The 8,703-nt window shown below is 38.7% G+C and overlaps 1 protein-coding gene across 1 annotated transcript in view; it reads left to right on the top strand.

Annotated features, from left to right (window-relative positions):
- The window catches only part of STK39 (serine threonine kinase 39), a gene marked incomplete at both ends in the record, with an annotated part of 60,555 nt that overhangs the window by 24,521 nt on the left and 27,331 nt on the right, over positions 1–8,703 (top strand). The window lies entirely within an intron of this gene.

Genomic DNA, 8,703 nt, shown 5'->3' with positions numbered 1-8,703 from the left:
GCAGGAATGAATGTAGACTCCTGCTTGTTCTGTGTGAGGAATTATGGAACTCCCCTTTCTGTTGTGACTTAACTCACCATGTCTCTTTGGTATGAGGATCCTGCTTGGTGCCTGCTGAGCCCCTGCAGGTGGCAGGGTGGTGTGCTGAGTCCAGTTTTCCAAAAGCAGGCTTTGTGGGAGGATGTTTTGAGGAGGGCGTTTCAGAAAAGGAACTGTTTCAGCCTTTGTTGGCACATCAGTTAGACTTCAGCTACCTGAACCAGCAGTTACAACATTTTCTGTTGTCTTTGAGAGTTGGTTTGGCGGAACTCTACAACACTGAAATGTTCTGACAACTGGTGGCTCACGCTTGGAAGAGACAATCAGCAAGATCCGAATGCTATAAGTTCCTTCTAGTCTTCTTTTCGGTGGAAGTCATTGTGGGGAATCGTTGGGCTAGCAGGCGAGGATGAGAGGCTCGCGGGGCGGCGCTGGGCGGGGAGCAGCAGTTCCGAGGTTTGGCCGTGAGGTGGCAGCAGTGCCCACGTAACTGTTGCTCTCCCTGGAAAACTCATTTGTCTTTCGTTTTGCATCTTGGTCCCTACAGGAGCAATTCAGACCTGTGCTGGTACCAGCTGGGCTTCTCACAGAGCATGTGCCTTGTGAGATTTGCCTCCCAGCTGTACCCTCAGCTCAGCTTTAGAGGCTGCATGTTAACTCATGCATACAGTATGTATGCTTATTTCTTTAGGTAACTCAGAATTTGAAACTGCAAAACAAATGCAGGATAGCCTCCCATACACCACCCAAAATAGTTTTCTGAGTTACTTTTTTGACAATTCTTTCTGATTTGAAAGAGGTGTGAATTTTAAGAAATCCAAGCTATACAGGGATAGAGACGAATTAATAGATCTTAATTACAGCATAAATGGAAAAAAATATTTAGGTTTTAGCTGGTGAAATTGTGAAAATGCTAAATTATTTATACTTTAAAAGGACACAATATTAAAATTCATTGGGGATTTAAAATTTAATTTACTTGTTAGGACTTTGCATGTAGCTGCTGTTCTAACACGCCATAAAATATAGATGTACTTTAATAATAAAACTGTGAGGTTTTATTTAAAAAGCTGGTGCAAGTAGTGCTTGGTTGCTCAAACATTAACATGTAAAATGTCTGAGAGGTCACTTCTGGAAGAAGTAACCCCTTTAATTGAAAAACTAATGTCACTAGGGCAATAGATAGGAAGGAGCTGGTGTCATCAGTGCTTAAATTATCTTCTGTAGCGCTTGGTGTAAAATGCCTATGACTAATGATCTGTAGCACCACTGCTAGTACAAATGTCAGATCTGCCCTGTGGTAATTTAATTTTTCTCCCATTTACCACATGTATAATTGCTTTGCCTTGTTGCCCAGAACTGCAGCCTCAGTTTAGTTTTAACTTCAAATTCTTTTCTCTTGACACGTGTTCTCATGTTTTGCTTCTGCATTTACAGCTTATAGTTGGCAGCTGTTTTGGTTAAATATGAGTTGACCCTGTTTGTGAAATCCTGAAAGCCAGTACACAGGTCTTGTATCTGTGAGGAAAATTTGATGCTGTAAAAATATGTCCTGTTTTAAATCTCAGTTTGATAATTAAGCAGCATCTACATTGTGTTTTTAAAATACTGTTTAACATTAGAGTTGTAAACAGCATCTTTGTGCATGTGTTCCCCCTGTTCCAGTGTTTCTTTATTTGCTTTTGATTATGCTGAATTTTAAATGATGCCCTTCTTCCTGGCTCTAGCCTAGTAATTAAGGACAACACTGAACCACATCTTGAATTTACCTACCCAGTAGGAACATGTCTTGCCCCTTCCTGTGCAGAACCTGCTTGGGTATATAGTGCTATGGTGTATATATATCTGGTGTGTATGTACATATATATATGTGTGTGTGTTTATGTATGGTACTGATGCACAGAAATAACTGTTACACCATTAAACTTCTTTCTGGCAATTCTGGGTTTCAGTACTGGGACTGTTTACCTGTCAGAGTATTGCTGGTGTCAGGAAGAACTGGAGAAAAGGCTATGGTGAAGGGTCTGAGTTCAGTGTGGTTTGGTAAGCAGGGACATGCTCTGAAGCCACATTTGTGTCACTGATGGAAATGTGGGAGCCCTGAAACACCCTGACAGCCTCCGCCTGGTTAGGTGGTGTGATGGTAGAGCAATCTGCCCTGTCCTGCTTGGATGAGGGCTGAGTATGCCTCTGGTATAAAAGAGCTTACCAAAAGTTAGAATATACTACTTATTAATGTGTGCTGAAGTAGTTTTAATTTTGAACTCAATGCTAAGACTTTTAGTTTGTGATTAGAACTGCTATATTGGAATAGAGAAAATTTGAAACAGCTTTTAGAGTTCCACAGTCAGTTTTGAAATCTTGTCACATGAAAAAATTAATTATAACTATAAGTACTCTGTATGCCCAAAGGCCCTGGGTCAATTTTATGGTCTTATAATCCTATTTTTTAAATTTTGAAAATCTCCTGCATGACTGCCACTTCTACAAAGTGTACAGGGAAAAACATGTATCTGCATTTCATTTTATTGCTGTCTGAAGTGCTGCTAGCAAAAAAAATAATAATTGGGCTTGAATTCTATTTTTGGAAGGGTGGTATTGCTTTGCACTATTAATAGAAGCTCTTTTAGAGCTGAGAGTTGTAAGTTTCTAGGAAAAACCTGTGATCTCATGAATAGATGATTAGTGTGAGTGATACCAGTTTTTATTAAAACTTCACTAAAAATACCCTTACTGATGGGTTGAAATTCCAGCTCCTTAGTACAGCTATTTTAGGGAACTAGTCACGTTACCTCATAGAAGGAATTATCAATCCCCTTCATTAAGAGCAAAAGATAATTATATCCTGTATTTTTTGGACAGTTCTAACAGCATGATTGTACCTCAGCAAGACATACATGTGCAGCACTTCCTTGTTTCAGTAATCTGATAGATAATCATCACCAATGATGTGTTAATACACATCACACAGCTGGACTGCAGCTGTTTCGAAAAGCAGAGAGCAACATGAGTTTGAGCTCAGATTTTAAATAAAAATGTATATTAATTTTTGTTTACACTTTAAAAATGCTTATCTCATTAATGCTGATGTATAAAGAGAGGGGCCATGTGCTGTACTGGAACTCTTTCTGGAAAGCAGCAACTGAACTGTAAATATGTATTTATCAAGGCTTTGTGTGAGGGAGGACCCCCAATCACAGAGGATTGATTGTTCAGTTTATCCAAAACACTACCACAAATGAAAAAAATAGTGCAACTGTATTTATTTTGTTGGATATTACTAGAAAAAAATAGAGGAAAATTTGCATTCAGAGGATGTTGGGACTTTTGTTTATTTTCAAGAAGTTGTTGGAAGGGAAATTTAATGAAAACACTTTTTTTCTGTAAGGTATAAATTTGACAAAATTCACATAATCAGAACACAGTGCCTGCATTAGTGGGTAGTAGACATGGAAAGTGTTTTAAGGGGCAGACACATGCAGTTCCATCAGGTTTGTTTTAATATTTCACATAAAGTAAGAGGATTGCTCAGTGGTTTTGCCAGGATATAATTTGCCATAAGATGCAAGGAACTTCATACAGTATATGGGATTGTCCATCCTTTCTTTCAGAGGATGCTTTTACCATCTGTATGGAGTTTATGAAGTTGGATTTTGTGCCCTCTCAAATGGACCTAATTAGTACAGAATAGGCAAGCTTTAAAACAGAACATGGCTCAGTTGAATGCCTTTGTACATCAGAGGGCTGTAAGCTTTTCTGCAATAACTTGTATTACTTGTTAAGGCAGAATTTAAAATCTTGTACAAAAGTAGCCCTCATCCACATTGGATGATATGTTCCAGTTCATGGGCTATGATGGTTCAACTGCAGAATTCATTCGTGCAGTGAGTCCTTGTCTCTTGTGTAACAGCATTGATCTGCTCATTAGCTAAGGTTGTGTTCATGACCTGATGACTTGTTCAAAAATGTCTTGAACATGGACTAACTTGAGGTTGGTGTATAATGAGAACCTTTCTGATTAGACCAGTAGCTTTAATATTTGGCATTTATCTAAGCTGTTGAAACTTTCACTACTGGAGGAGGATTTTTCCAGAAGTGCTGTTGAAGAATGAAGACAGGGTAAAGGAAGTCCAGGAGTGTATGATGCTGGTGGTAGATTCTTGGATCAGGAAGTAAGTCTTGTAGTAAGCAGAAGATAATCCTATTTTATTGTCCTGTTTTGTAATGGTTTGGTTTTCTGTCCATTGCTGAGAATGTGTGGGAAAGTGCTGGTTTTACCTGTTTGCCTTCTGAGAAATTAAGCCTGAAACACTTGACTCACATGACATCCAAAACCAGATTGCTTCTCCAGTTGATTAGGAATGGTGCCCGAAGTGGAAAGTGGCTCAGTGGAATTAGTTGCTATCAAATTATTTTTCCAGTTTATTGGCCAAATCAATATCATATCAATGCAAGCAGGCACAGCTGGCTGGCTGGCATCACCTTAGTATCATGGGGTTTTCCACTATGCACTCTTGGGCAAGATCGTATAAGAAGCCTTTCTGACTCTGTTTGTGAAGGTAACAAGGAGTTTTGGGAGGATGTGGAAGTTTGCCAGGAAAAGTCATCCAGGCAGATGAATTACAAAGGAGTCTGTAAAAGCAAGGTGGCTCAGACGCAGCGTTGCTACCTGTTACCATTTGATGGGATAGCTATGTGAGAATTGTTGCTTTTGAATGGAGAAGTTAAATCTTTAGCCTTTCTAGTTAAAAAAAAAAAGAAGTGTGTGTATGTAAATAAGAAAAAATTATCCCAGACTCAACACTCTGAAGGAAGTGAAAAGTAATTACGTTTTCCTGGTTAGACCTTGTATAGCTCCTAGAAGTACAGCGCACACAGAGAAATAATTATATGCCATTTGTTTTGACATTTGTTTCTCCCTGCAGTTGTGCTTGATACTGATGATATTCTTGGAAGTTCTTGGGGACAGCTGCACGGGAAGTACAGGTGAAGCAGGGCATCCTTGAGATGGTGCTACCCAGTGGTATTACAGGGGATTTAATTCAGCTGAAAGGTGCTCTTGGCTCAAGAAGTTAAAAGTAAGTCTGGAGCCAAAAACTTCAAGGTTTTAATCAGAACAAGTAGATTAAGGCCAGCAGAGCAAAAAGATGGGCTGGAATAGTAATAATTTGTTTCTGTTTAGCACTGAAAAGGAGCTTAATGAGAAGATAATTCAAACGATGTATCTGCAGATGAAGGTAAAATCACAGAGTTTGTGGAGAGAAAGGAGGATGACAGCAATGTGTGTGCACCCCAGCGGAGCTGTGTGGGATGTAGGGGCAGTAGAGGGCAGCAGCATCCAGCGTGCACTGCTCTCGGGCCGTTCGGTCCTGCTGAGCTGTGTGTGGAGTCACACACTGGCAGAGCATCGCTCGGTTAGGAGCAGCCCCAGGTCCGGGATCTAAATGCCGTAGCCTGGTTGAATACATGCTGCTTCTTGGTATCTGACTAAAGCAGAAACACCGGGGGTTTATAAAAATGCGGTTTTAAAAAAATTGCAGATCTGTGCTAGCTATTTTCATGTTAATTTATATCTTTTTTGAGAACACTCAAATTCTGATTTTCAGCAAGTTAATGTTTTTAAAAATGTCTTGAATAAGTTGAGGTCTCTTTAAAAATCAGTGTGGAATGCAAAACATATAAGACAGTAATTTCTCTTCTGTGCATAGCCAAATGGAAACCTCGTAGAAAACAGAAAGGGGTGGAAATTAATATTTCACCTTGAAATGGTACTTTCAAGCCTCTGAGTCTGAAAGTAAGTGAAAGACATAGTAAATTCTTCTTTGAATGCTGCAGTAATAGACTATTCCTGAATATTCTTTAATGTGTCTGTATTTGCTCAGAGTGAAACCCAAGTTATAATGAGTTTTCTACTACTAAATAATGAAAGCTGTACATGAGGCAGTACTTCTTTCTTTTCACCTCTGGTCATTTGAAGCAGATTAACAGCTTGGATAATAGAAAAGGGTGGTGAGACTGGAAAATGCTGATTATGAAGGAGGATCTACTGATCCCTCTTACAGAAAGCCTTTTAGTAGTGATTCACCGTCATGATGCACATTCATCTGAGCAGACAGGAAATAATTCTCTAAAGACCTGGATCTTTATCTTTCTTCATCATCTTTCAGAGTATTACTTTACCAATTTGCTCTATCTTTGATTTCCTTCCTTTGATTCTTACAGGTACCTTCTTGGCCTTGGTACCTTAATTTGTTTGGGAGGGTGGAGGGGGGTGGAATATAGAAGAGCCTCTCTCTGTGTTTATGAATTAGCCATCAGGTTATGCCTGATAGCCCATTTGGGATTCCTTGTTTTTGTGGTGAAAACATCCTCCTTGGCACAGGTACACAGTCATGCCTGAAAGGGCTATTATTAAAATGTGAATGAAACAATTATTTGCAGTTATTATCATTCAGTAATGAAGTTTATTTAGTGGAACTAATAAATGGAGAAATAATGTCTGAAAACCAAGTATCATACTGAATTACTAAACTTTGCATATTTGCCATGTTACTGGAATTTCAGCAAAACACTTAATTTCTGAAAGCAAAATCAGATTCAAATTTTGGACTCAGGTTGAAAGCACAGAGAAGTATGTTGCAGTATTTATGTAAAACTTTATGGTTTTGGAAAGCAGAATTTAGGAGTGCAGGAAATTACCTGCAGTTGTAAACAAGATATTTTGGTAAAAAAACAGTGTCCCTAGTTTGAGCCACTACATTTTGCTGTCTCTAAGCAGCATTATCCCAGCAACAGAAGAATCGGTGAAGAGTGGGAGGAGGACTTTGGACAAGGAATCCCCCAGAGTGGGTGGGGAGTTGGTGCTCTGAGCATCTGTACCCATTTTTCATCATTTCCTCTAGAGATGTAGGAATGTACTCCCTCCTCCCATCTCTCATCAGCTTATAATGGCTTTGGTTTTGTCTTACTGATAGCTTCTCTGTATTCCATTTCTAAACTGGGAGTATAGGTAAGATTTCAAGGCAATCTTCTCAATTGATAGCTATGCCCTCAGGTGTCAGGCTTGTCATCATGTAAGCATGATACTCTTTGTGTTTGGCTATAAAAACAAACCAGTGGCATAAATGTTAAAAGCAAATGTCCTTTTTAAAGAAAAAAACAAACCAAAAACAACAGCCCCAAACCAACAAAACCCCCCAAATTTCTGGGTTTTGTTGACTTCTGCTGTATTATTATTCCTCTTTAAGAACCAGTGGAAAGAGCTGAAGAAGTCCCGTTCAATGTAGAATTATCAGTCTCCTTTATTCAGTATTACTCCATGAAAGAAAAGGTAATCATCTTATATCCAGTGTAATTGATTGCAGTAGTATTTCAATAGTTCCTGCATATGAGTATGAAACACTTCAAGTTCTGTCTAATGTTTTTTTCCACATGGGAGAAAAATAAAGAAAGACCAAGGAAGGGGTTTTTCCCCGTGATATTTGCAGTATGCAAAGTGGCTTAAGAGGAGGGGACACTAACACCAAATTACTGTGATATTTGAACACCTTTTGAGTTCAGCTCAACAACAAACAAAGCAGAAATACCAGAGTGTTATTTTAGAAAGGTAGTGGTGCACCCCATTAATGATTGATCATCTGCATAAGTGATGGTAAAAACCCCAGGGTTCTGAATTACATAAACACATTCGGGTTTGTAGAATTTTGTGGCTTCCATTGGAATAAAAATAAGATTTCACATTATAATGAACTCAGAGAAATTTAAGAATAGTCAGCAGTGAAGGGATTAGGATATTCATGTCACACACGAGAATGGCTTGGATGGGGACTAGTCTTCTCTTGAGGTAGTGCCTCAACTCCTGAACAAAGGATGATGTGTCCATGTGGGAATTCATGCTTGGACCTCAGGTTATTTCTTTTCATATTTTTTGAAAAAACGTGTAGGTTTCTTATGCAAAAAGACCATTTTTTTCCCATTAATATATATTGTAGAAAGCGACTTCTCCATGGTCTGCCTTTTGCCTCAAGTGCTGAGCTGTGGTTAAATGTCTAACTGTTTTAAGCAAAAGCCTTGTGCTGTGATTGGATAAATACAATGATATGCTGATTTTCTTCATTGCATTGGAATAAAATAAATGCATAGAGATAGGGATTGAAATGTGATTTTTTTTATCTTGGAAAACGTTCGAGAGAGATATGCAAGCTGGCTAAAGGTAAGAATTACAAAATCTGATTGCTTTAAATGTGTGTTGAAGGAACCGGTCTGGGTTTTTGTTGAGAGAAAAATACACAGAACAGTGTGATGCTAAAACCCAAACTGTATTCAGTTATGTCCTATTTCTCATCATTGTTCTGTCTATAAAATAAATGGCAAGGTAACTGGTTTTGTCACTCCACATGAAGTTACATGAGAAGTGAAGCTCTTGGAATTTCTGATTTAAAAAAAAAAAAAAGAGAAGGGAAACATTGGGTATGTAAAAACCCTCACCTTATCAATTACCACTACACACTTTATATTTGGATCTGTGTAACAGTGGGAGTCCTGTCTCCTATAAGAATCAGTCTTAGGGGAAGGTGAAGGTATACAGTGTCAGTAGACTGGTCTTTCTTTGTCCCTGCCCAAGAGTCAAATTTAGGCTTCTATGAGGACAGACTGCAGAAAATG

This window comes from Acanthisitta chloris, unplaced genomic scaffold, assembly GCF_000695815.1.
Source record: "Acanthisitta chloris isolate BGI_N310 unplaced genomic scaffold, ASM69581v1 scaffold17788, whole genome shotgun sequence".
Taxonomy (NCBI): Eukaryota; Metazoa; Chordata; class Aves; order Passeriformes; family Acanthisittidae; genus Acanthisitta; species Acanthisitta chloris.
Note: the sequence above shows the minus strand (reverse complement) of the source record. Positions and strands in the feature narration are given on the sequence as shown.